The sequence below is a fragment of the Astyanax mexicanus genome, chromosome 7 (genome assembly GCF_023375975.1).
Source record: "Astyanax mexicanus isolate ESR-SI-001 chromosome 7, AstMex3_surface, whole genome shotgun sequence".
In the NCBI taxonomy this organism is placed as follows: domain Eukaryota; kingdom Metazoa; phylum Chordata; class Actinopteri; order Characiformes; family Acestrorhamphidae; genus Astyanax; species Astyanax mexicanus.
In genome coordinates, this window is record NC_064414.1 from 49,118,700 (window position 1) to 49,143,477 (window position 24,778).

Below are 24,778 nucleotides of genomic sequence, written 5' to 3' on the forward strand. Positions count from 1 at the left end.
TTTAAAGTAAATTCAACTTATCCAGGCTTACAGTGCACAAGGTTGGTGTTTAGGTGGGTGGACCTCCATCCACCCAGAGCAAACAAGGTTCTGCTGAATGTCAACCCGGGGCGAGGCTTTACTGCCCACTGCCGCGAAAGTCCTAGCAGCGTCACCAACACCTCCACCCGCTCCGCTCACCCCCTCAGAATAACTCTCCCCCAGAAAGGAGGCAACACTTTCTCCACGCTTCCTCACGCTGCAGCATCCCGGCCATCCAGCACTGTAAATATACACACTGTATAAATAGAGGATCCTGGGATACTTTACCCCTGCGGATCAAGAGCAGAGAGCAGAGCGCAGGGAGAAGGACGGCATTCCTGTCCCTGGCCACTGGCACCGCTCTGCTGGTGCTGCGGTCATCTCTGCATTCCTCCGCTACCTCCACCCCCTCCACCCCTCCATCCCCCTGTGTGTTCCTCTACCTCAGCTCACCACAGGAACCACGTGGAAGACCGGCGGTTTAGTGGTGGTTTAAACTGAATTTATCTGAAGCATCATCTGCCCCGAAGCAAATGAGCCGCTTAGAAACAAACGCTCGATTTAACAACTGGAGAGACTCCAACTTCACCATAAAAAGTCAGACTCCTGATCAGTTCACCGTGTGCTGAAGAGCACCTTATATCTCTTAAACAGTAAATTTATTAAGCAAGGATAGAAGTGTTAATGAGACCAAATTGACTGAATGTTTATTGTTTTACTGATTTAATTCTAGACTATACTAAAATAAATTATATAAGAAATCATCACTTAATCAGTGTTTCCAATACATTCAATTTAACACAAATACTTTAACACAAAAATAATAGAATAATTTAAAACATAGACTGTTCAGAAATTATCAGCGCACAACTGTCATGATCAGGCAGTACTCAGACACGTGCACAGGTGAAATCAATATTCTGGTGATTTGCTTCATGGGAGTGTTGTGTGCAGTATCAGGTGATCAGGTGCACTTTGGGTATAATAGTCCGGTGCAGGAGAGACAGGCCTGAAAACAACGCACTATGCAGCATTTTGATAATACTACAATAGATTAAATTCATATGGAGACACAAAAACGTACAGCAAATTACAGTATCTCACAAAAGTGAGTGCATCCTTTACATTTCATGGGACGACTCGAGAGATATGACTCTCTGGTTCAATCTAAAATTTACAAAAATCGAAATGATCAGAATTATAATTTAACACTCAGCCATTAATGTCTAAACCGTTGGAAACAAAAGTGAAATCACACTTAAGTGAAAATGGTAAAAACAGTTTGTAAAGAGGTAGCAAACTGCGTACACTGATCCCATTTGTAAAAAGTGATGCTGAATGCTTACATTACATTATTCCATAAAATATGTGCAAGTACTTCAAATCCTGCTGAGCGTTATAGCTAACCTAGATTGTAAAGAGGTAGGAAAATGAGTAAACTGATACCAATTTTACGTGTGAAACAATGAATTAAATCTGAACTGTTTTCTGTGTGCCACCATGTTTTAATGTATGATGCTTTACTTCTTGTTGGATGCACTGTATTTTTTTTTCAATTGAGTCTGCAGGATACACAAATTCAGCCTTATTTATTTATTTTTTGTCTGAGCTAAAAACCTAATTCCTGTCTTTTATCACCCAGTGTTTGAGGTTTGCACCTGGAGCTCATACTGCCTGCAGGGGAAGTCTAGACATTGAAGCCTAGCCTAAAGAACACAGAGAAATGAAGAGGGTGAGATAGAGACATGTTCTTTGGTGTGCACTTTATTTGGACAGTAATTCCAACAGTTATTTCTTTCCTTTGCATTATTAATTAAACAAATTGAGACATACAGTCCATTATGCATTTTAAGATAAAAAATAGTTAACACCTTTTTTATATCAAAAGTAATTTAACTGCAACCATTAAATAAAGCAAAACAATGAAACATGAAACAATTAACCCATCTTTATCATATCAACATTGTAAGGCCCATTCATGGTTAAAAGCATATAAAACATTTAGATGATCCAAAAACTGGATAATCTAAGATTACGTTACCACAGCAGAAGATAAACTGGCCCAGATATGATATATCTTAACAAATCTGATGCTTTTAATGAGACATATATGTTGGACATCCATGTAAAGAGTTCATGCTCCTAAACTGATGCTTATTTGGCTTCCTTTTTGGTTTCTTAAGCTACATTTCTAAGCTTAATCTTAAAATGTCATATAAAAATGTCACTATATTACATCACTTTTTTACTATTGAATACCTTCCTCACTGCTGTCCATTTTCCATTTTGGTCTTGTCCATTTTTCCCTTTTCTTTGACAATAAAGACATCAATTCCAAACTGGCTGTTCAGACTCATTCAGAGTCATATTGCTCTGTATTGGATTTGTATTACATTTTAATAACACACATTTTAATAAAAGTGGCCTAATAATTTACACTTTCACACAGATAACACATCTCATATCACATATGACCAAAAAAGAGCAGATTTGGTGAGATGATCAGATTTAAGTAACTTCTCCCGCTGTATCAACAAAGCAAAAAAAAAAAAAAAAAAAAATCCCATTCTGAACATCCAATAGCAGTAAGAAGCTTCCCTACTCATACAAATTATATACAAAGTTAGTTTAAAGGGGGAAAAACTTGGCACAAAATAAATGCAACCATTAAATAATGCAAATAAAAACATTAATCTGACTTTAAGCTGCTTTCAGCCCAATCGTGGTCCAGAACATATACACTGCCGGGCCAAAAAAAAAGATGCCGCCAAAAAAAAGGTCACACATTCTAATATTTCTCTGTGGAATTGTTTCCATAAGCTTACAAAGTCTTCTCCAGCACATCCCAAAGATTCTCAATGAGGTTTAGATCTGGACTCTGTGGTGAACTCTCTCTCAATCCATGTGTGAAAATGATGATCTCATGCTCCCTGAATCACTCTTTCACTATTCCAGTCCCATTTCACATTACGTCATCTTGGAAAATGGCCGTGTTCATCAGGGAGAGGAAAAAATAAATCCATTGATGGAATAACCTGGTCTATATTCAGTATATTCAGGTAGTCAGCTGACTACCAGCACATACTGTTGCTGAACCTAAACCTGCAGACCAACTACAGCATCAAACAACTCCACATCATTTACTTACTTAAATCCAAGTGGGGACCCTTTTTTTTGATCAGGCAGTGTTAAATCATGCAGTTTCTGGATCATCTAAGGCTATGTTCACATGTGCAACACATATGTGTAATTTATTTGATCAGTTTATGCTCATAAACTGATGTACATGTGCAATGGAGCCATTCTCTGCATCAAGTTTTTTTATTTTATTTGGTGGGAAAATGGGATTTGGGCTATCCTACCTGCTGTGTAAATTTAACCTAAGATCCTGTTCTATAAAATCAGTAGCAGTGATGTTGAGCAGGATCTTCCCACACTGTCTGGAGAAGAGGAGAAGCCTCATAAAGAAAGCTGAGAGAGCTCTTACTGTCTAAACTACTTCCTATGAGCCGTAAAGCATGGAGGCATTTTTATAGTGGCTCAACCTACAGCAGACTGCCTACCAGCAGCATATAAAACACAGCAGTGGAATAATTTTTAATGAAGGTTTACAGCAACAGATCAGGTTCAGATTGCTTCTAATAATCATTAAGTTAATAATAATAACATAACAATTAATGATAAACAGCAAAAAGTCAAACACACATTCCCATGCATCCTGTTTCTTCACAGAGGTTGAAAAATACAAATAAAGTATACAAAAAATAAAAGCATACTCTAATTAGACATACTTATTTGATTGGTCAAAACTTCTTCAATTACTTGACGGAGACTCTGCCCATATGTAATCCAATTTTTTTTTTCTGACTGAATCTCAAATTAGCAAATAAATAAAATAAAATAAAATAAAAGAAGTAAAATATCAAAGTTTTTTGTAGGTTTCAATCATTTAGCAATTTTTAAGTATTGCAGAAATTAAATTGTGTATTTTGTCTTGATATTCTGTCAAAGAAAAAGCATATATCAAATCATCATATCATTGCACTTTTTGGTCTTACTTATTTATGTAAGTAAAATAGTGCCCTTTTTGGTCACATTTTAGGTTCAGAATATTTGGTGCATCCGTATGTGAAAAACCTTCTTAGTCCCTATGAATTTCCCTACATAAGTTATAAAACCACAGCACAAACACATACATTATATTGATTTAAAAAATATTCAAATACATTTAGACAGAGTTTAAATATTTTAGTATACAGACAAAAATGTACTTGTTTGATTTAAATGACAATGTATCAACATTTAGCATCTACACACAGTAAATATATAAAAGTATGAATAAGTCCCTGATGTGTGTTGCGTGGTTGCTAATGTCTGGGAACAATCCTTGCACAAATAATTATAATATTAATGATAGTAATAATGTTAACAGTGCCATTTCAAAAAAATGAGATAATTTTAGTTAGTTTGATTGTTGCTGTAAATACAAGTAAATTACAAATCTTTCAAAATCATTTAAAGAAAAACAGTCCGGTAAAAACTTAACCTAGCATAATAACAAAATTCAATGCAATACAAGAATGAAATAGCCTGAAATTAGCTATAAAAAAACCTACCCATGGCTTTTATCATCACATCAGAATGGAGAATGCATTATATTGGAGATGAAATGCTGCCCTCAGATTTAGAGCATTATAGTAATAAGCACTTCATTTTAATACCAATATTTACTATATTACAAAAAATATGATAATCAAAAATTTAACTATAAGCATTTAAAATCATATAAATCAATGTAAAGAATAATAATTCAGGTCTATACCAAGGCTAATAACAATACAATAATAATTTAGAATAGTTTTAGTTTATAATAATTTAGAATTGACCCTACTATATACAGACATTAGACTAATAAATTATGTAATAAAGTATTAAATAAAGGGTTTCTATAAAGCAACTGACCTTTCTTAGGTAACTGCATTTAAATTAAAGTTTTATATATTTTGCCCTAAAAATGTTTTACTTGAAATAATATGCAGAGTAAGCAAAAGACTATTGTAACAAACTATATATATGTATATATATATACACACATATATATATATATATGTGTGTATATATATATACACACATATATATACATATATATATATATACATAGTCTGTGTGTGTTGTCCGTAATGCAGGTTCATTTGTCTGGTCAGGTGTGAGGCTCATTTTCTTCTCAGTCTGCAAAACAAAATTCATGTGTTAACTCATGTGATAATAATTCATGTCCCACTTTTACTAGCACATGCCTCCTCTGATACATATGAAGCCGAGTAGCATCACAGCCCACTTGGAGGAAAGTGCAGCGACATGGTTTTGATACATCAGCTCACAGACGCCTTGTTCTGATCGACATCACCCTTTGGAGTGATGAGAGGAAAGAGAGTGCCATCTGCCCACCCAAAGAGAGAGCAAGGCCAACTGTGCTCTCTTAGGGCTCTGGCAGCTGATGGCAAGCTGCATGACCGGGATTCGAACCAGCTGTCTCTCGATCATAATGGCAGCACTTAGCACTTTTTTTTATAAACATTTTTTTATTGATTTTACAATTAGAAAACTATCCATTGTAATGGAACATTGAAATAGGAACAATTACATATAAATAGAGTTAATTACATATACAAATCAGAGAACATAGAGAGTTTGTAAAATTATTACCAAACATATACATCAACATTATATTAAGTTTTACAATTATTTATGACATTAGTCCGAAATCCAATAAGTGTAGCCTTAGCACTGTATAATTTAGCTGTTGTCCAATACAAAATGAGACTGTCCTAATCATATCCGCAGCAAAAGTTTTATAAAGATATATAGATTTGCATGACATATAAAAAATATATAGTTTATCTCAGTCTGTGCTATCACAATCAAATCTGAAAAAAGGGGACTTGGTCTATCAGTGCCTAAAAATTGACCTCTGACCTCATTTGACCTCTATCTATTGCAACCATCTGTTTGTAGAAGAAACACAAATGATTTATGTTGCATCATAAAGATCTCATGGGTTAACGTAGCCCTGTAACAATAAATCATTTAGAAATGAGTGAAATATGATTGTGATGATCGTTCAGGAAGCAGATTCCTCCTTTACTATACCTCTATTACTCCACTATAACCAGTAATCTAACTCTTATGAGTATTATAAATATATCTACAGTGGCTTGCAAAAGTATTCATACCCCTTGAAGTTTTCCACATTTTGTCACCTTAAAACCACAAACTTAAATGTTTTTAGTGAGATTTTAAGTGTTAGACAAACACAAAGTAACGACAATGATACATTGTTTTTTCAAATTGTTATCAAATAAAAAAGTATTCAGCCCCCTTTACTCAAAAACCTATAAATAAAATCCAGTGTAATCAACTGTGCATAATTTGTCTCTGGTAGAGAAAAACCCCAAAGCACTTACAGTTGTAATTGCAGCGAATGGTGGCTCTAATAATATTGATATTGGGCTGAATACTTTTGCACGTCACACTTTTCAAAAATGTATTGGATAAAAAATTAAAAACCATGTATCATTTTCGATCCACTTCACACTTATGCGATACTCTGTGTTTTTCTGTCACTTAAAATCTTAATAAAAAATTGGTTTGTAGTTGTAAGGTGACAAAATGTGGAAAAGTTCAAGGGGTATGAATACTTTTGCTAGCCACTGTATATTGATGCAAATGAATAAAGGTAGCTCAGATCTCTCGCTCTCAGTTGGAGTTGATCCTCTCCACCACTCATAAGGTGGGCCAGGTAAGCAGAAGTACGGGGTAAACTGAGCTTAAAGCAGAGATAAGAATCTGTGGACTCCCCCACCCCGCTGACCTGGGGGAGGCAGAGAGCGGGCTGCTGAAAGCACATGCATTCCTCTGGAGATTTATCAAGGTGGGAGAAACCTGCGGGACTAATCCAAGAGCCACGTTCAAAAAAATCGTCCCTAAACTCCAGCTCAGCTCAGACCACTGGCATCGGGTTTCATGGACTGTTTTTATTAGGATCAGCCGGGAAGTGAAAACTTTTAATAAGGGGATTCTCCAAATGACACTGAGATTACACTGGAGCTGAGGTTCAGGAGAGCGGCCTAGTTGAGATAAGGTCAGTTTAGAAATCAGGATATGTTTCTAAATTGAATCTTAAGTGGAAATACAGCAATATATATAAAAAACAAGGAGGAAACATTTAGTGGTCGAATGTGGATCTGCAATGTCTCAGTAAACTTATTTGTGATCTAATTTCTGTTTAATTTGAGATTAGATAGAGATTTAGAGAACTTTTTTTAAAAATATGTTTTTCAAACGTTTCAAACTATTGAGATTTTGCTGTAAGACTGGAGTGTTGATAGCAAGTCCAATTGCAAACCCATCACATTTTTGAAACAGGGTTTAGATTTGCTGATACAGCTGCTCATGGTATAGTATCAGTACTGTCTTAAGTAAGTCAAGCTCTTAAGGCAGCAGCAGTATTTAAACAAGCATTGTCCTTTTGGAATATTTGTGGATAAATACACAAACAAGGTCGGATACAAGAGAGCAAATACACCTAGGGAAGAAACGCGCTGTAGGAGGATAAAGCATCAATAATGAGGAAGGAGTGTGTGTAGTGAGGGTGTATTTTTATGGGTGTGCACAGGAGAATTCAATATTCCGGTGATAAGCTTCCAGGGTAATGCCATACACTGTATAGTGCAGTGTCATATGATTGTCAATGGGAGTGATGTCAGTGTGTGGTGCATTTTGGGTTTTGTAGGCAGAACTGAGTGTGCCTTGGCCCATTAAGTTTTTATAACAAAGATCCGGTCACATTTTAGTTCAAATGAATAAGAAATAAAGAGAGATGTAAGGGCTTTACAAATGCTCACTGTTCGATCATGTCATCACTATAACTGAAGCTTTAGAAGGTGAAGAAATAGACTTTAAAATTAACACAGTACAGGCCAAAAGTTTGGACATACCTTCTCTTTTTTAATGCGTTTTCTATATAGTCATGACTATTTACATTGTAGATTCTTACTAAAGGCATCAAAAATATGAATGAACACGTGAAGTTTTATGTACTTAACAAAAAAATAACTAAAAAAAAAATATATATATATTCTAGTTTCTTCTTTGCTCTGAGTACAGCTTTGCACACTCTTGGCATCATTCTCTTAATAAGCTTCAAGAGGTGGCCACCTGAAATGGTTTTCCAACGGTCTTGAAGGAAGGAGTTCCCAGAGGTGTTTATTAGCACTTGTTGCCCCTTTGCCTTCTTCACTCTGTGCTCCAGCTCACCCCAAACCATCTGGATTGGGTTCAGGTCCGGTGACTGTGGAGGACAGCTCATTTTTTGTTAATTACATAAAACTCCACATGTGTTAATTCATAGTTTTGATGCTTCAGTGAGAATCTACAATGTAAATAGTCATGAAAATAAAGAAAATGCATTGAATGAGAAGGTGTTTTATAAGAAAATCTAAACCAGTACAGACCCCCGAGCTGTGGGTGGGTACTATTATTAGTAGATAAACTGGGAGCTCTGGGTTCTGCTGTTTAGAGCCGGGTTGTGGAATTTGGTGGTGATGGGCAGGGCTGATACGGGCAGGTGGAGGTGTCTGTCTTTCAGCGACCTTCTGATCACAGACTGCCGCACTCAGCAGAACATGCCCTCTGAGAGCTACTGGGGGAGAGGATGAGCTACAGGTCTGAGCTCTTCCTCTCCTTCACTCTCTTTCTTACTCTCTCTCTCTCTCTCTCTCTCTCTCTCTCTCGCATTTTACTACTCACATACCTTTAATACAAAGGGAAATTCAAGCAGAATATGAAGCTCATTATGCTTTTACTCTACAGCTACATTGTTGTCAAATATGCTCAATAAGCTGTCCAATCCTAACCAATAAAAGTGTCCATTACGATAAACTGAGCTGTATAAGTGACCCTAACATTATAAAAAAAATAACATCCAAAACGGATTGTTACTGAAAAGCAGTGATTACAGAAGACATCTTATCCCTAATAATACTCAAAAACAATCCATACAATGTTCAAAAGTGTATTCTCTCAATTATATTCAATGAATACCACATTTCTCCTCAAAAATAGAAACAAAATCATCAAAATCATCATATAGAAGTACTGAAAAGAACCATCCATCAAAAGCAATGAGCAATCAGCACTCAAAATATGAAACTCCATAAGAGAATGAAAAAGTAGCACTGGAACGACCTATCCATCAAATAGAGAATTTTCTTTAACAGCTTTAGAAAAAAAACAGTAGAAAAAACTAGGTCTCATTTGAGCTAATATCTAAGAACCATTGGGAAGAACCACCCATGAAACAAAGAGTAAAAAGGGAAATAACTAAGAAAAAACACCTACCAATTGGAGCAATTTCCTCAAGATTCTGAGTAAGAAACAAAAATAGCAAAAAAATATGTTCTATAAGGGAAATTCCCTGAAAGCATGAGAAGTAAAACAAAAAAAAAACTTAATGACAATAGGATGAGAAATGACTCAAATGACTCCAGAGCATGATGGTCAAAAATGATACATTTCATCAAAAGCATGATATAAAAAGGTCTTGTAGAAAAAAACTCACAAGAACATGAAAAAGGACCACTAAGAGGAACTAGGATTCAAAAAGAGATTTTTTTTTTAGATCAAGTCAAAGATTCCAGACATTTCAGAAAATTCCAGCTATGGAAAGATGAGCCTAATTATTAGGGGTGTAACAGTATGTGTATTCTTTACAAACCTTAAAATCTGCAAAAGCACGCAGAATACACGGTACACAGACAATCTATAGGAGACTTGTGGAACCAATGAACGTAACGTGGAGCTAATGTTTACAGGAGTGTGAACGAATGAACTGTCACCTGTCGCTTTCAAGTGTGAACGCAGGGTTAGGCGCTCGTACTGTCTCTCTCTCTCTCTCTCTCTCTCTCTCTCTATCATGATTTTAATTCATTTTTAAGTGATTGACAAAGCTAATATAATTTAATTTTAACAGTCTAATGCTGATTTTTCTTAGAAAAGATCTCAAACACTGAAATGCATGCAGTAATATGCTGTTTAATCAGTTAAAGTAATGCTGTTGTGTTTGTTCTTAATAAAGTGCCACAATCAGGCTCATTGTTTGTTTGTTCCAACAAGATCTAAAAGATGCATCCTCTCATGATGACAGTAGGAGAGAACCCTGGTTTCAAGCATTTAATAAAAGAGCTTGAGTCCTGTTTCAACATTCCATTCCAAAAAACAAAACAAGATTATAGTAAAGATTCATTGTTATTTTGAAGTTAATAAAGGTGAGGCTGTACAGAATGCCCAGCCTCTTTATTTTTTCCACCAAATGTACTGAAAAGTACCGAAAACGTACCGAACTGTGGGGTTCATACCGAGGTGTGAACCGAACTGTGACTTTTCTGTACCGTTACACCCTACTAGGCAGATGCATTCAGCTAAACTTTTTTATCTATAATTAAGGTTGTCTAAAAAGAATAGGAATGACAATAAAATATATGACGGACATGAAGGAATTCTAGGAGCTCATACAGTAACAGTGTGGGACAGTGAACGGTTTGCTGATGTTTCAGTGACACAAAGCCGAGGCTTTCAATCTCACATTAGTAGGCGGATGCCTTCCACTGTGGCCTCGTGTTCTGTCTCATTTTCCATCTGTTTCCACACGGCCGCTAAAAATAAGAATCATACCCAAATATCCTACAACCTTTGTGGTCACGGTGGGGGCCATTTGTCTCTGGAAGCAAAGACCATGGCTGTGTGAGAACAGGTGAGAATCTGAGAGAGAGAGAGAGAGAGAGAGAGAGAGAGAGAGAGAGAGAGAGAGAGAGAGAGAGAGAGAGAGAGAGAGAGAGACAGAGAGAGAGAGTTTGGAAACTGGAGGACTAAGTGATGGGCATAGATTATAGACTAACCCATATAATCCTGCTCTGTGGAGACCCTCACTCCATAAACAAACCTTCCTTCAGCTCTGCTGGCTACACTATGATCTACAGGGTCAGACTAAAATCAATCACTTTTATGTGTTCAATTATTATAAATCAGTTGAGGTTCCTGATTCTTTAAGGCGCAATACATAAACACTGCTTATTTTTTAGAACATTGCTTAACAAAAAGTCTCAAATTCTCTTAGAATATACAGAAGAACCCCTGAGAAGAATCAAGACTCAAAAGGTAAACTGCCACTTGCAGGAACCAAGTCTCAAAGGAGAATATTCATCAAGAGCAAAGAAATTAAGCTTCATTCTGTGAGAAACCAAGCCTCATGGGAAAAACTCTCTAAAAGCATGAAAAAGAACCTCTGAAAGGAAACAAGACTCAAAATGAAACTTTTTCTCAAGAGCATCAGGTAAAAACAAAGCAACCAAGTGTTAGTCTTAGAGGAACCAAGCCTCATAGGATTAAATCCCTAAGACAACAAGGAATGCTATATAAAATAACCATTGAGAGGAACCAAGACTCAACACAAATGAATTTAATCAAGAATATTAAGATGAAATATTAAAGAACCAAAGGCTTAAAAGAAGATTTTCCTAAATATATAAGAAAGGAATCACTAAGAGAATCGAATACCTCAAAATAAAAAACAATTCTCAAAATAAGAAGCTTCCAAGAATCACACTGAAGAGACTCTGATAGAAACCAAGATTTAAAAATGGAAATTCTCAGATGAAGAACCACTGAAAGGATCCTAGACTCAACAAAATAAATTTTATCAATAGCAACAAGAAGAAACATTAAAGGACTCAATGCTTAAACTAAGAATTTCCCAAGTATATAAAAAGGGAAACACTAAGAGAATCAAATAATAAAAAAAAAAATCTCAAAATAAGAAACTTCCAAGAATCACATCAAAGCAATTCCAAGAATTCAAAATTTGAATTTTTAGATAAAGAAGCCCTAAGAGGATCCAAGACTCAAATGAAAAAAAAAACAAAAAACAAAAGGAATCCACCACATGTCAATATCAACTCATTGGTAAATGGTTTTGTTGGTATGTCTGGTGCTCAACAGGCTGAGAAAATAGAAGATAAAAATGATTTTAAGACAGCAACACGGCAGGTTCAAGGATCTAGCAGACGAAAATCAATCAATGCTGTGCTCTGAGTGTGTGTGTGTGTGTGTGTGTGTGTGTGTGTGTGTGTGAAGAGTTTTCTTTAAGTGGTCATTTCCTCAGTCATCCTATATGCTTAGAAGACTTTGAAATCACAGCCAACATACACAAAGCAAAGAGCATTCAGAGTAGATGATGGAAGTGTGTGTGTGTGTGTGTGTGTGTGTGTGTGTGAACATGCCCCAAAACAAGCTGAAATATCATGCATTCCCTGCCATAATAGAAATCCCTGGTTTAGGGGTTTCTCTCTATAATGAAAAAGAATGGAATTTTTAAAAATAACACTTTTGCAAAATTTTCCAAAATCCAAATATACAACATTAGATAAAGGCCAGAGACCGTCATTCTACACTATAAGCCTGAGACTAACTATGATATTTCAGACATATCTTCAGAGCTATCTACAAGTAAGGTATACTAGGGGTGGACGGATCGATTAAAAAAAATATCAATAGGATCGATACTAAAGTTAGTATTGTGTATATACTTGTGTGAGGAGATTGATTCTTAGGGCGTTTTCACACCAGCACTATTTGGTCCTGTTAAAACGAACTCTGGTCCGTTTGTAACTTTAGTGCGGTTCGATTGAGCAGGTGTGAAAACAGTAATCACACTCAGGTGCGGATCAAAAGAACCGGACCAAGACCAGCTAGAGGAGGTGGTCTCGGTCCGGTACCAAACGAACTCTGGAGCTGTTCGCTTGTGGTGAGAACATGATCCGGTCTCGATCGGATCCAGCTATTAAATATAAGCCATTTATTTGAGCTAAACTGCTGATAAAGCAAGCACAGTTTAAACTGATATATTAGCCAGATAACGCTAATTACCACAGCTGTGAACAAACACTGTGTCCATGCACGCGCCGTCTGCGATGCATTCACTGCTCACAGCTGCGTGACTCTGTTTCAGTGTTAAAGCACAGATATTTGCGCTGGAACACAAAATCTTCTCGCTGTATTTACTTTTTTCATATATTTATATTTAACGTACTTCCGTGTCAGACAGCTCTGACCAATCAGAGGACACAGGCTGCTCGCGTGGTTTATTGATGCACATTTTGGTGCGTTTACATTTATGCCCATGTGAAACCAGACTGAACAGAGCGAGAAAACGCTCCAAGTAAACAAACTCATTAACTGATTCAGACCAGAGAAACGAATTACGGGTGTGAAAACGTCCTTAAGTTTTAGTTTATTTTCTGTATAACTCCAGGCATTTCTCTCACTTCACTCCTGCTCAATTAGCCCCTCCCCTTTCCCCCCCCTTTTTTAAAACTAAATGATTATTTCACTGGAATTGAAAAATAGGAAAACTACCTATAAAAAGATATAGATTCGCCTCACACCTGAAATATGATTATGGCTAAATAAATATGTTATGTTAACTTTTAAAGGGAAATTAGGGGAAAAAAAAACTTAGTTGAGTTTGTTAAGTGCAAATGCAGATTACCACTCCAAAATGGAAATTTAAGTTTTAAGGAGTTACCTAAAAAAAAGTATTTTTCTTTTTTAATTTGTCCTGTGTTTTATCATAATCAAAAACATGATCAATTAAAGGAAAACTAACAAAATAATTAAATAATCATGAAAATTCAAGTGCATTCACTTAATAAATTATGATACATTACTCTCCCCTACACAAAAGTAGTTGGTACACTACAAAAAATTAAATCTTAACGAGTGAAATGTTCTAAATTTAAGGCAATAAATCTTTTTTCTTCTCTGCTAAGACTTTTTGTCTTACTAAGCATTGTAAGTGTTAAATTATTTTGCTTATTTTAGGAATAATTACCTTAACTGTCATTCTTACTTAGAATTTGTACCTTATTTTATATAATCTGAACTCAAAATAAGCCCAATCAATCAGCAATCAAGGTATTCTGATTCTTTTGTCCAAAAGCAGTGACTTTTTTAGATTGATTTAGGTGTTGCTTCACTCATTTTAAGACTTTGCCATTGCTTTTTGTAAGAAATCTTACTAAGAAAAAAATTCTGCTTACCCAATTGGCAGATTTTTTAGCTTAATATAAATATATTTGTCTTGATTTGCATATATTTTGTCTAGTTTTTGCCAATGAATTTTTTTGCTGTGTAGTGGTAAAAAGTACCGGTATCGGCAATACTGGTCCTGTATTCACTTGGTATTGGATCGATACTAAATGTTGCAGTATTGCACAGCCCTAAGGTATACAGTTTGATCTCCACTTTTAACCCTTGTGTGGTGTTCATAATTTTGTTACTCGTTTACTTTGTTACTTGTATTTAATTCAGCAAAATTAAGCAATTTTACATTAAAATGCTTTACACATGCTTGCTTCACCTAAATTGCAAGCAATATAAACAGCTTACATGGTTAATATTTGCCCTTTACCTTTCTTATGTTACATTTCTTTCAAAAAGTGCTACTCTTTTTTTATTAGTTTTTTAATAAAATGTAAAAGAAAATGAATTAAACTCAAGATATGAGTAATACATTTATTTAGTTTTAAATTTACAAATGATGTATGAAATGTTTATTAGCCCTTGGCCAAACATACTGTATGTAATATAAAAATGTTTAGGGGGGGGGGGGGGGGTGTACAGTGTGTGTTTATCGAAAATGTGTTTTGATATATGTTTTTCACAAAAAAATGAGCCAATGCCAATGAGTTTGAGTTAGAAAAAATATTTTTTAGTATCATTTAATGAAAAATGAAAACGGGACCCACAGACCCGAACACCACACAAGGGTTAATAATATGATGAAATATGAGTTTAGATTAGTAAAGTTAACTGTGAATATCAGTGTAGGTGTAATAAGCTGTGTGTCTCTGTGCAGACTTGCTCAGGACTGCTGCTGGAATGTGCTGCCTGACTCTGAGGGTGACTCGGGGTCTGAGGCGTCTCTCATGGTCAGTCTGTTTCCTCTAATTAGGCCGGCCTGACCTTTGACACAGTTCCCATCGAGGCGCCCGAGGACGGACAGGTCAGGATGCTCCAGCGGAAAGCAGACGGACCACTTGAGTAAAGATAGATCGTAGGCAGATAATGACACACTTTCATCTTCAGTCAAAGCTGCATCCCAGTTGTGTAGAAATTGATAATACTGCATAGAGTTTGAGTATGTAGTATGTAGCACTGATTAGTAGAAGTATAGTGTCAAAGCTGAAAAAATCATTTTATTTTCCCCAAAAATCGACAGTGTAACTTATAATCTGGTGCGCCTTTCAGTAAAGCCACTAAGGAAGTGCAGTGGCACTAGCATTAGCCGCTAAGCACAGCGCTAGCTCTTTCACCATTCAGAGGAGAGTATATTGGACTGTGGTCTGCGTGTTTGTCGTGTTACTGGAACACTCAGAGTCCTCAGCCTACCGCTATTGGGTGGCATTTAGTAGCGCTAATCGCAACTGGCCAGCACTGCTAATCGCAGCTGTCTCAGCGCTTGCTAACTGCTACTAGCGCTTACCCTTGGACAAAATACTGGAAATTCTAAGCTTACTGTAAAAACAGACATTTGTAATCAACACTTCCATAGTCCTGATAAGTCAAGCTCTTAACTAGAATAGTATTAACAAAATATTTCTGTAGTTTAGACCTCTTCTCTCTCTCCTTTAGAGAGCAAAGATAGCAATAAGCATCAGATGTTTGACGTCTGTCTAGGTTGTATTTAGTCAGCGGCACACCTGTGTTTTCCATTGCCAAGATAGAGATAGCAATACGGCACACATTTACTTTAATACACCTCATTTCGCGACCATCACACCCATTAGCGTAGATACATTATATTCACAAGCTTTGCTGCTATTTAAACGATGCAGCCGGAAGGTGTGAAAATAGACTGCTGGAGGGGTGAAAGATAGCAATTTATCATTTTAGCATCATGATGTGCCTTGTGCAGGGTGTAAGGTAGGACCACTTATGTGAACAAGCACACGTTTATATAGAAGGTAAAGAGGTGAATGTATTGGTCTGATTTCTTTGCAACTGTAAAAAGACCATGTTCTTTGTTTTTTGTTTGTGTCCTTGGTTTCTCTAAAATTCTCTAAATTGTTATAATGGATTCACATAAGAGACGCATGAATTCCATTTTGACAGAGTTGAATTGTATGTACATGTATCAGATTCAATTCAATACCAAGTAAGAATTAAAAAAAAAATTGGGAGACTTTTACCTGCAAATGTAGCCTAAATATGTAATTTGCTTTACTCATTGATTTAGTTAGTAGTTTTTTTTTTTTTTTAACAGATTTGACATATGTTGTGAAGTCCCCTTTAGTTTCTACTGTATTTTAAGGCGTATGAACATATATAATGTTAATTATGACAGTAATGTATTTATTAAACTTAATAAACATGGACTACAGGGTCTAATGGGTAAAAAGAACTATATAATATGTTAACAACCTTGTAGAATTTTATCACTGTAATCGTTACTGCGTTTTCCTCACTTTAACACACCTGATTCAGCTAATAAAGGGCTTCAGGATTGCTCATTGACTGACTTGAAAGAAAAGTTAACTGTTTATGACTGTGACCCCTCTACGTTTGTTAGTTTCTGAGTAACTCTAGGAGGGGTCTTCATGGTGGTCCTAAAACAGGTAGAAACGGCCTATTAAAGAAACCAGATGGCCATGAACAAACTTTTCAGGTGGTCACAGAAGCTGGCAGTGTGAGGCAGTAGGATGGTGAACTGGCGCTGTGGGTAATCGGGAGAACTGCGGGCTTGTTCACGTTGACCCCATTAGCAAAGGTCTCGCTTATCTCAACTGGAGAACTCTCGCGCAAACAATAGTCTTTCAGCACAACGTGAACTTTTCTCTCTTAATAAGAATGCAGTCAGATGGGCTTCCTGAGTGTAGAGGAGGGCTGTGTTCAGTCAACAGTATACAAGTCTGAAATTGGCAAAAGCCAATTTGGGATTTAGGGCCCTCTCTGGTGAGAATGGATAATTGCACAGACCATGCGGAAGAATCATTTTAAACTCGGCATCTGTGATGTGGTCTCCTTTCAGAGCGGATGAATCCGATTCCAGGTTATGTTTAGTATGACAGAAAGAGAGAGAGAAAGAGAGAGCACATCAGAAACTTCACTTCATTGTTTCTTTGGTTTTACTATGATTGAGTTTCCCCTTCTGAAGTCTCCATTGCTCCACCAGTTGCTCACGTTCAGTAAAACTGAGCTAGATCCTCTTTTAGAGGCTGTATGTGTGACGTAAGTACGTAAAGACACGTGACGTAGCCAGAAGAACTGCCGTGAAAAGGGACCCGACACACTGGAACCAGTAAACACAATATTTTGAATCTTCTTCACTCAGAAACGTTTCTGCTTTCAGTTTACAGACAAAATAATACAGACTGCCATTTTTATGAATGTAAATGCACTGATTAGAAAGGTGGTGTCCACAAAAATATGGTCAGCTAAACTGGGTAGGATGGATGGATGGATAAATGGATGGATGATAGATAGATTCAGTCCCTTCTGTAAGTAAATGGTTTGACAATAAAAGATGAATATGATTTAAAAGATCAACGTTTTAGTCCCGATGTAAGACTTCACGGTCAGTTGACACACTGCCATCCCATGACTTTTGGCATTACAGTGTATTTCCCTAACCTTCCCTTATGCTTTCTCTAAGCAGTTAAACTATACATACAATTTGTTACTATTAGGCGCTAGTAACTGTAATAAAAACAAACATACTATAAATAAGCATGTCCTGAACAGGTGCACTGAAAAAAGGTGATGTTGGATGTGATGGTGATGGTGGTGTTGGAGAGGTTGGGGGGTCTTGGCACAAGTTCAAACATGGCACATTCATGTGATATAGATTAATTATCACCTCTTTTAAATGACTCAGTTGTAAACCCACCCCTCCAGTCCTTACAGATTTAGCCTTTCTAAAAGCATCCCCACATTTTTAGGTTTGCCAGCCAAAGGTTGGTATAAAAAGGTTCAGGAGGAGGAAGGACAGCTGGTGGTGCATGTTGGCCAGGTAGACAAACAAAAAGAAGCTATAACTGTTTAACAACCGTACTCCATCATTTATCTGTTATGGATTAGTTGGTTTTGGTTTATTATATGGATTTTTTGGCAGGACTTTCTATGAATGTCTCTCTCTCTCTCTCTCTCTATATATATATATATATATATATATATATATATATATATATATATATATATATATATATATATACATGACCCATTGTAGCCATAATACATTATATGCTGTGCTTATAATATGTACGTTAAAATAGTATGTATATATATTTATATAGTATATATGTATATATGTATATATATATATATATATATATATATATATATATATATACATATACTATTTTAATATACATATTATAAGAACAGCATATACTCTAGATTAATAATCTAGTCCCACAATAAAAAGTCTGTCACTTTACAAAGACCTGTTGTAATACATTATAAATAACTATGACCAATATTATATTGAAGACAAGACGAGTATAATTGATTAGTGTTTAAAATTAATTGGAGTATCATTGAGGGTGTGTTTATAAGTTGGAAGCTAGTTTTTTAATATTGTATGGTAATAGTATTGGTAATATTGTATGCCGAAATTAAGCAAAGTTCACTAAAAGAAAGGATTGACTGAAGTTCAGTTCACTTATTTACTCTATGTAACATTTAAGTCTTGAAACTTTTTTAGATAAATTTTACTTATCATTTTTTTTCAGTGTGCATGTGACCACACTCACTGTAACCTCACTCAATAACCAGGATCAATATTAATACAAAGTAAAACATAGACGATAGTTATAGAATGGAGGCCGGCTATGAAAAAAGGCCTGCAGTGTTTTCTGCCTCCCAACCACAGAGCCAGGAACATGATCCGGTAGGTCTGCTGGTCCTATCGCATTACTGCAAACCACACACTCGCTCTGCAAAAATAGCAGCGAACAAAGACGGTGTGAGGATTTACGGGGAAATCATCGGGGCTGATAGACGCTCTCACGGTGAATGAAAGTGGCGTGGTTGAGCTGGTATGTGTGTGTGGCGGTATGCTCTGATCCGGGTTTGGTCCCACCGCCAACCATGCATCATAGCAACTCTACAAACACGGCTCCACCAGCCAGCTCGCTCACGGTGAGGGTGAGGAAGGACACGGGCTGCGTCCCAATAACCTCTCTAGTTTAGTAATTAGTACTACTTTTTATACTACTTTGAAAAAAACTTTTTCTACCACAAATTTTCATTGCCTGAAAATTTTCAATTTTCACAGTGCAAACATAAACCAGTGAGCACTGGAATTTCTCTAAACTAAAATGACAGGAAATTGCATTGAAAGTTGTCTTCAAAATAACCTACCTACCATGTTTTCCTATGGAAGCCATATGCAAAGTAGAAAAATAGTCAAATATATTTTGAGAATAAAACATGCTTATTTATTGTGACTTGTAGTAACTGTCTCTAGACTTAGTTTTGGGAACTTTGCTGCTAAGAGGATGTGATTGCATTCAATGACAAAGCAGTTGATATATGAAAAATAAAAAATCAAATAAACTTACAATTTGGAGCATAATAACTAAAGATTGTAGGTCTAATAAACTTAAGTTTACATTACTTAATCATTGCCCAAAAAATAAGACGATAAATTACCTCAAATTATTTAAATAATTTTAACTTATCCTGGCTTTGTAACACTACAGACACTACAGAGCCGAATCACAAACTTAAAAAACAAAACCATGAGCCAAAAGCAGTGTTCAATAAACCAGGAAATCAGCAGAAACACAAACAAACAGAAGGGCTAGGCAGAAACGTATTGAAAAGAGCAAAAAACAAGGCATAAACGGAAAATACAGACAGAAAAAGAAAGTTCAATATATGGCTGATAAAACAGGGAAAATACTTTACAACAAAAGTGAGAGAAACTGACAGGTTTATACACATTAATAAATTACAAACACCATTACAAACACAATCTAAAATTATGGTGACGTCGAACGTGAGAATGAGCCGTGATTGGCTAAGTGCGAACACTTGATATTGGCAGATGCATGCTGGGAATTGTAGTTCCGGGCCAAGTTTTGGCAATAGACGGGAACGGAGGAGTTTGTGTTTTGGACTACAGAGTCCGCAGCAGGCGTGACAGGTTTACAGTGTATGATGATACCCTAGCAACCACTTACATCCTGCTTTCCCTTTACAACCACCTAGCCAGATCTTAGAAATCACCAGTCTGTTATCCATCTAGTTCATTGTCTCATCTCATAGCAATATTTTAAACAGTTCATGCTTAATTCACACAGTTTTTGCATGGAATTGATGAGCAAAGGGTTCTCACTGGAATAAGTTCAGTGTCTGTGTGTCTTCCGTATCTTGAGGGCACAAAAAATACGCCTTGCGCCACTTGAAACGTGCAAAAGACATGAACTAATTCTCTTAATTAATCACGGGTGTGTTTAGGGCATAACATGAAATAAACCAATCAGTGTGCCAGTTATCATTCCCTTTAAGAGCCATTTGTGCTCTGACTTTGGCGTGTTCGTTTTTTAACAGTGCGGCGCTTTTGTGCGTCTCAGAAGAGGATACTGATCTGCTTATTCACGCTGTGAAGATACAAAAAACTGATTTATGTAATTTACATAAAGTGAAAAACCAACAGTTAATTTGTAACATTTCTAACATATTTAGGGTTTTTTACTCACTTTTTTCTCTCCCACAATGTTATTCCTTTAGAGCAGGGGTGTCCAAACTACGGCCCGCGGGCCATTTATGGCCCGTTTCCTTTTTTGGAGCGAACCGCGACTTATTTTAGAAATAGGATAAAATTTGGCCCGCTGTTAAGCAGGTTTTTATAATGTGAGATTCAAAGTTTGAACGCTAGGTGTCAGAAACGGACCAAAGAGTCTAAAAGCGGAGAGAGTGCGCATTTCTAGCGCAGAAAAACGGGCAAAAGAGTCTAAAAGCGGAGAGAGTGCGCATTTCTAGCGCAAAAAAATGGGCCAAAGAGTCTAAAAGCGGAGAGGGTGCTCATTTGTAACGCAGAAAAACGGGCCAGAGTGTAAAAGCGGAGAGGGTGCGCATTTCTAGCGCAGAATAACGAGCCAAAGAGTCTAAAAGCGGAGAGAGTGCACATTTCTAGTGCAGAAAAACGGGGCAAAAGAGTCTAAAAGCGGAGAGAGTGCACATTTTTAGCGCAGAAAAACGGGGCAAAAGAGTCTAAAAGCGGAGAGAGTGCGCATTTTTAGCGCAGAAAAACGGGCCAAAGAGTCTAAAAGCAGAGAGAGTGCGCATTTCTAGCGCAGACAAACGGGTCTAAAAAAAGAGTCTAAAAGTTGACGTAATTAAGGAGTTTTATATTAAGAGACATCATGAAATTAAACATCAATTTAAAAAATCTTAGTTTACACAACACTGTCAAAGATAAAGATAGTAAGTCAAGTAAAATGGTGTGTAAATGAAATAATCAGGAAAAAATTATTATTTAAAGTGGTATATTTCATTATTAGTTTTATTACAGAGTCTGTGGCCCGTGACTTCAAATATATTTCTCCTTCTGGCCCCCAACAGAAAAAGTTTGGACACCCCTGCTTTAGAGCTTCAAAAATATGTATTATGCAAATTAGATAATGACATCATTTAGTGACTTTTAGTGACTTTTAGGACAGCCAATAGCTACTTTCCTTACTGAGGAGTTGGCAGCACTACTTATGCAGAGTGTACAATAGGGACCTCACTGTTTCTGCACACAATATGCTGCACCATACCACAGAATGTATTTTTGCTTCATCATCATCATCGTCACCATATACAGACCTAAATACCCACACAACCTATAGCATGCTTCTACACTGCTGCTTCTGCCACGCTGGCAACACCAAAGCCTCCATCAATCCCACCAAAACACACCTGCCTCACGCTCTACCACCGAGACACATGTATTAGTAGCCTGTCTTTGGTAAATAATGTTTTACTATAATTACACTCTACTCCTGTTCTCCTGCTCCAGCAGCTAATCCAACCTGATACTGTGAAAAGCTCTGCAGTATGAAGGAACTCGCCATAGAGCTGCTGCATCTCAGAGCTCTGGAACTGTGTTTAGGACTGTTTAATGAGTACCGAAAGAGAACCACGGTTCTAAATGAGGCTCGAACATGAAGATCCACTAAACAGCAGTAGGGCATGCTTATAGAGGTTCAGGCCTCATCTACTGGTCTACTTAAGGCACACAATGTATCTCCGAAACAGTGAATTTAGAAAAAGATTTAAAAATGATAAAAAAATAATGTTTATTGCTGGAGTGGTGCAGATGGATGGAGTTTAATGGTAAAAAGCTGTATATAGGATGGTATGTAACACTTTTGCTTAATATAATAGATGAGTATAAGAAATTTAACCCTGAAATCTAATCCTAAAACTAATACTGTATGGCCCAGACAAGCTGCTTTTTTATTTTATCATCTTATCAATGTATCAATGACTTTATAACTTAACTTAACTTGTCTGATCTATAATTCTTCTATTCTCTGCTGAAACTGAGGCTAATTCTAGTGTTAATCTGAGCTAAAGGCTTAAGCTGTTGTTTCCATGTGGGTCAGCCAGACGTGACTCTTCCTGTACCAGTTTTCTCCAGTTTCCAAGAGTCTTTTGAAGGTGTAGAGAACAGTACTCACTGCTATCTGGCTTCATCTGCAATTTCTCTAAAGAAAAGACTTCTACTTTTAATACTACTGTGACTTTTAAGTGTATTTTATAAGAGTTACCTGTGTTTCTGTGTCCTTTTCTAAGTCCAGCAATACTATACAAAATGTAACTTAAAAGTGTGCATTTACTTAATGTGTTAAAACTACTCAAAAGTAGTTTTTCTTAAACACTTTTAACAACTGTCTGGCCAAAAAAACATCCCCACCTGGATGTAAGTAAGTAAATGATGTGTTGGTTGGTTGATGCTGCAGTTGGTCTGCAGGTTTAGGTTCAGCAACAGTATGTGCTGAAAGAATGAGGTCAGCTGACTACCTGAATATACTGAATATAGACCAGGTTATTCCATCAATGGATGAATTTATTCTTCCCTGATGAAAACGGCCATATTCCAAGATGATAATTACAGGATTCATGGGGCTGGAATTGTGAAAGAGTTCAGGGTTCAGGGAGCATGAGATCATCATTTTCACACATGGATTGAGAGAGAGTTCACCACAGAGTCCAGATCTTAACCTCATTGAGAATCTTTGGGATGTGCTGGATGGAGAAGAGCTGCTTTGTGCAGTGGTCAGACTCTACCATCATCAATGCTGCTGCAACACTGGATTGAAATAAATCTTGTGACATTGCAGAAGCTTATTGAAACAATGCCCCAGAGAATGCAGTGTGCTGCTAAAGGCGTTTTCTTCTGATCTTTACAGAGGAAGAATTTACTCGGGAGCTCCCCCCACTGAGCTCACAGCAGCAACACATACTCCAACACACCACCTGCTCTATTCACGACTACTGTACAGCTGGCCAGGTGAAGCAGTTTAGCCCCTTTATCACTTCAAAACCCAGCCGGGAAACACACACACACACACACACACACACACACACACACACACACACACACTGAATTATTAGGTCCACACCAAAGCACACAGGGTAATCCCCTGCAGGTCTGGGCCGGTGTCAGACAGCAGTCGTAAATCAGCCAGGTCTGGACTAGAACTTGACACTTCTGAGCTGTGTTTGAGCTGCTGGGGGAAACGGGTTGTATGGATTGTGTTGAAAGCATGCTTATCTAAATGACTCTGCAGTTTAAGAGAAAAACAGTATGAAAGTGCTGCATTAAATCAGCCAACAATGCTAATAATAAATGTGTCCAATAAAACTTAATAAAAGTGTGCATTATTAACCCTTGTGTGGTGTTCATATTTTTGTTACTCGTTTACTTTGGTATTTAATTCAGCAAAATTAAGCAATTTTACATTAAAATGCTTTACACATGCTTGCTTCACCTAAATTGCAAGCAATATAAACAGCTTACCTGGTTAATATTTGCCCTTTACCTTTCTTATGTTACATTTCTTTCAAAAAGTGCTACTCTTTTTTTATTGGATTTTTTATGTATAAAATGTAAAAGAAAATGAATTAAACTCAAGATATGAGTAGAAAATTAGTTTAGTTTCAAATTTACAAATGAAGCAATGTTTATTAGCCCTTGGCCAAACATACTGTAACATAAATGGTTGGGGGGGGTGTACTGTGTGTGTTTTGATATATGTTCTTCACAAAAAATGAGCCAATGCCAATGAGTTTGAGTTAGAAAAAATATTTTTTTAGTATCATTTGATTAAAAATGAAAACGGGTCCCACAGACCCGAACACCATACAAGGGTTAATCTTTAATTTCCAAATATCTATCAGTTTTAGGGCTCTATTTTAGTGATCTATAGCATATCGGTCAATTACAAGTATTCAAGGCTTCAAGGAGACTTCATTGTCATTCGCATCACATGTGGTACATGAGGTGGAACGAAATTGTGATCTCATGATCCAGTTTACACACAAGAGCTGTTGTTAAAATAGATAATATAGATAAAATAGGACAACAAAATAAAATAAAAAACACAATAAAAATAGAATAGAACAAAATATAAAAAATAGATAAGGA

The 24,778-nt window shown here is 36.6% G+C and overlaps 1 protein-coding gene across 2 annotated transcripts in view; it reads right to left on the reverse strand.

The window, feature by feature from the left end:
* Positions 1-5,149: 5,149 nt before the first annotated feature.
* si:dkey-27h10.2 (putative uncharacterized protein DDB_G0290521) overlaps positions 5,150-24,778 on the reverse strand; it is a 76,360-nt gene continuing 56,731 nt past the window's right edge. For both annotated transcript variants that reach the window (XM_049481402.1, XM_049481401.1), the window contains exon 14: positions 5,150-5,250. The gene's annotated coding sequence lies outside the window, so the exon portion shown is untranslated. The remainder of the gene's footprint in view (positions 5,251-24,778) is intronic.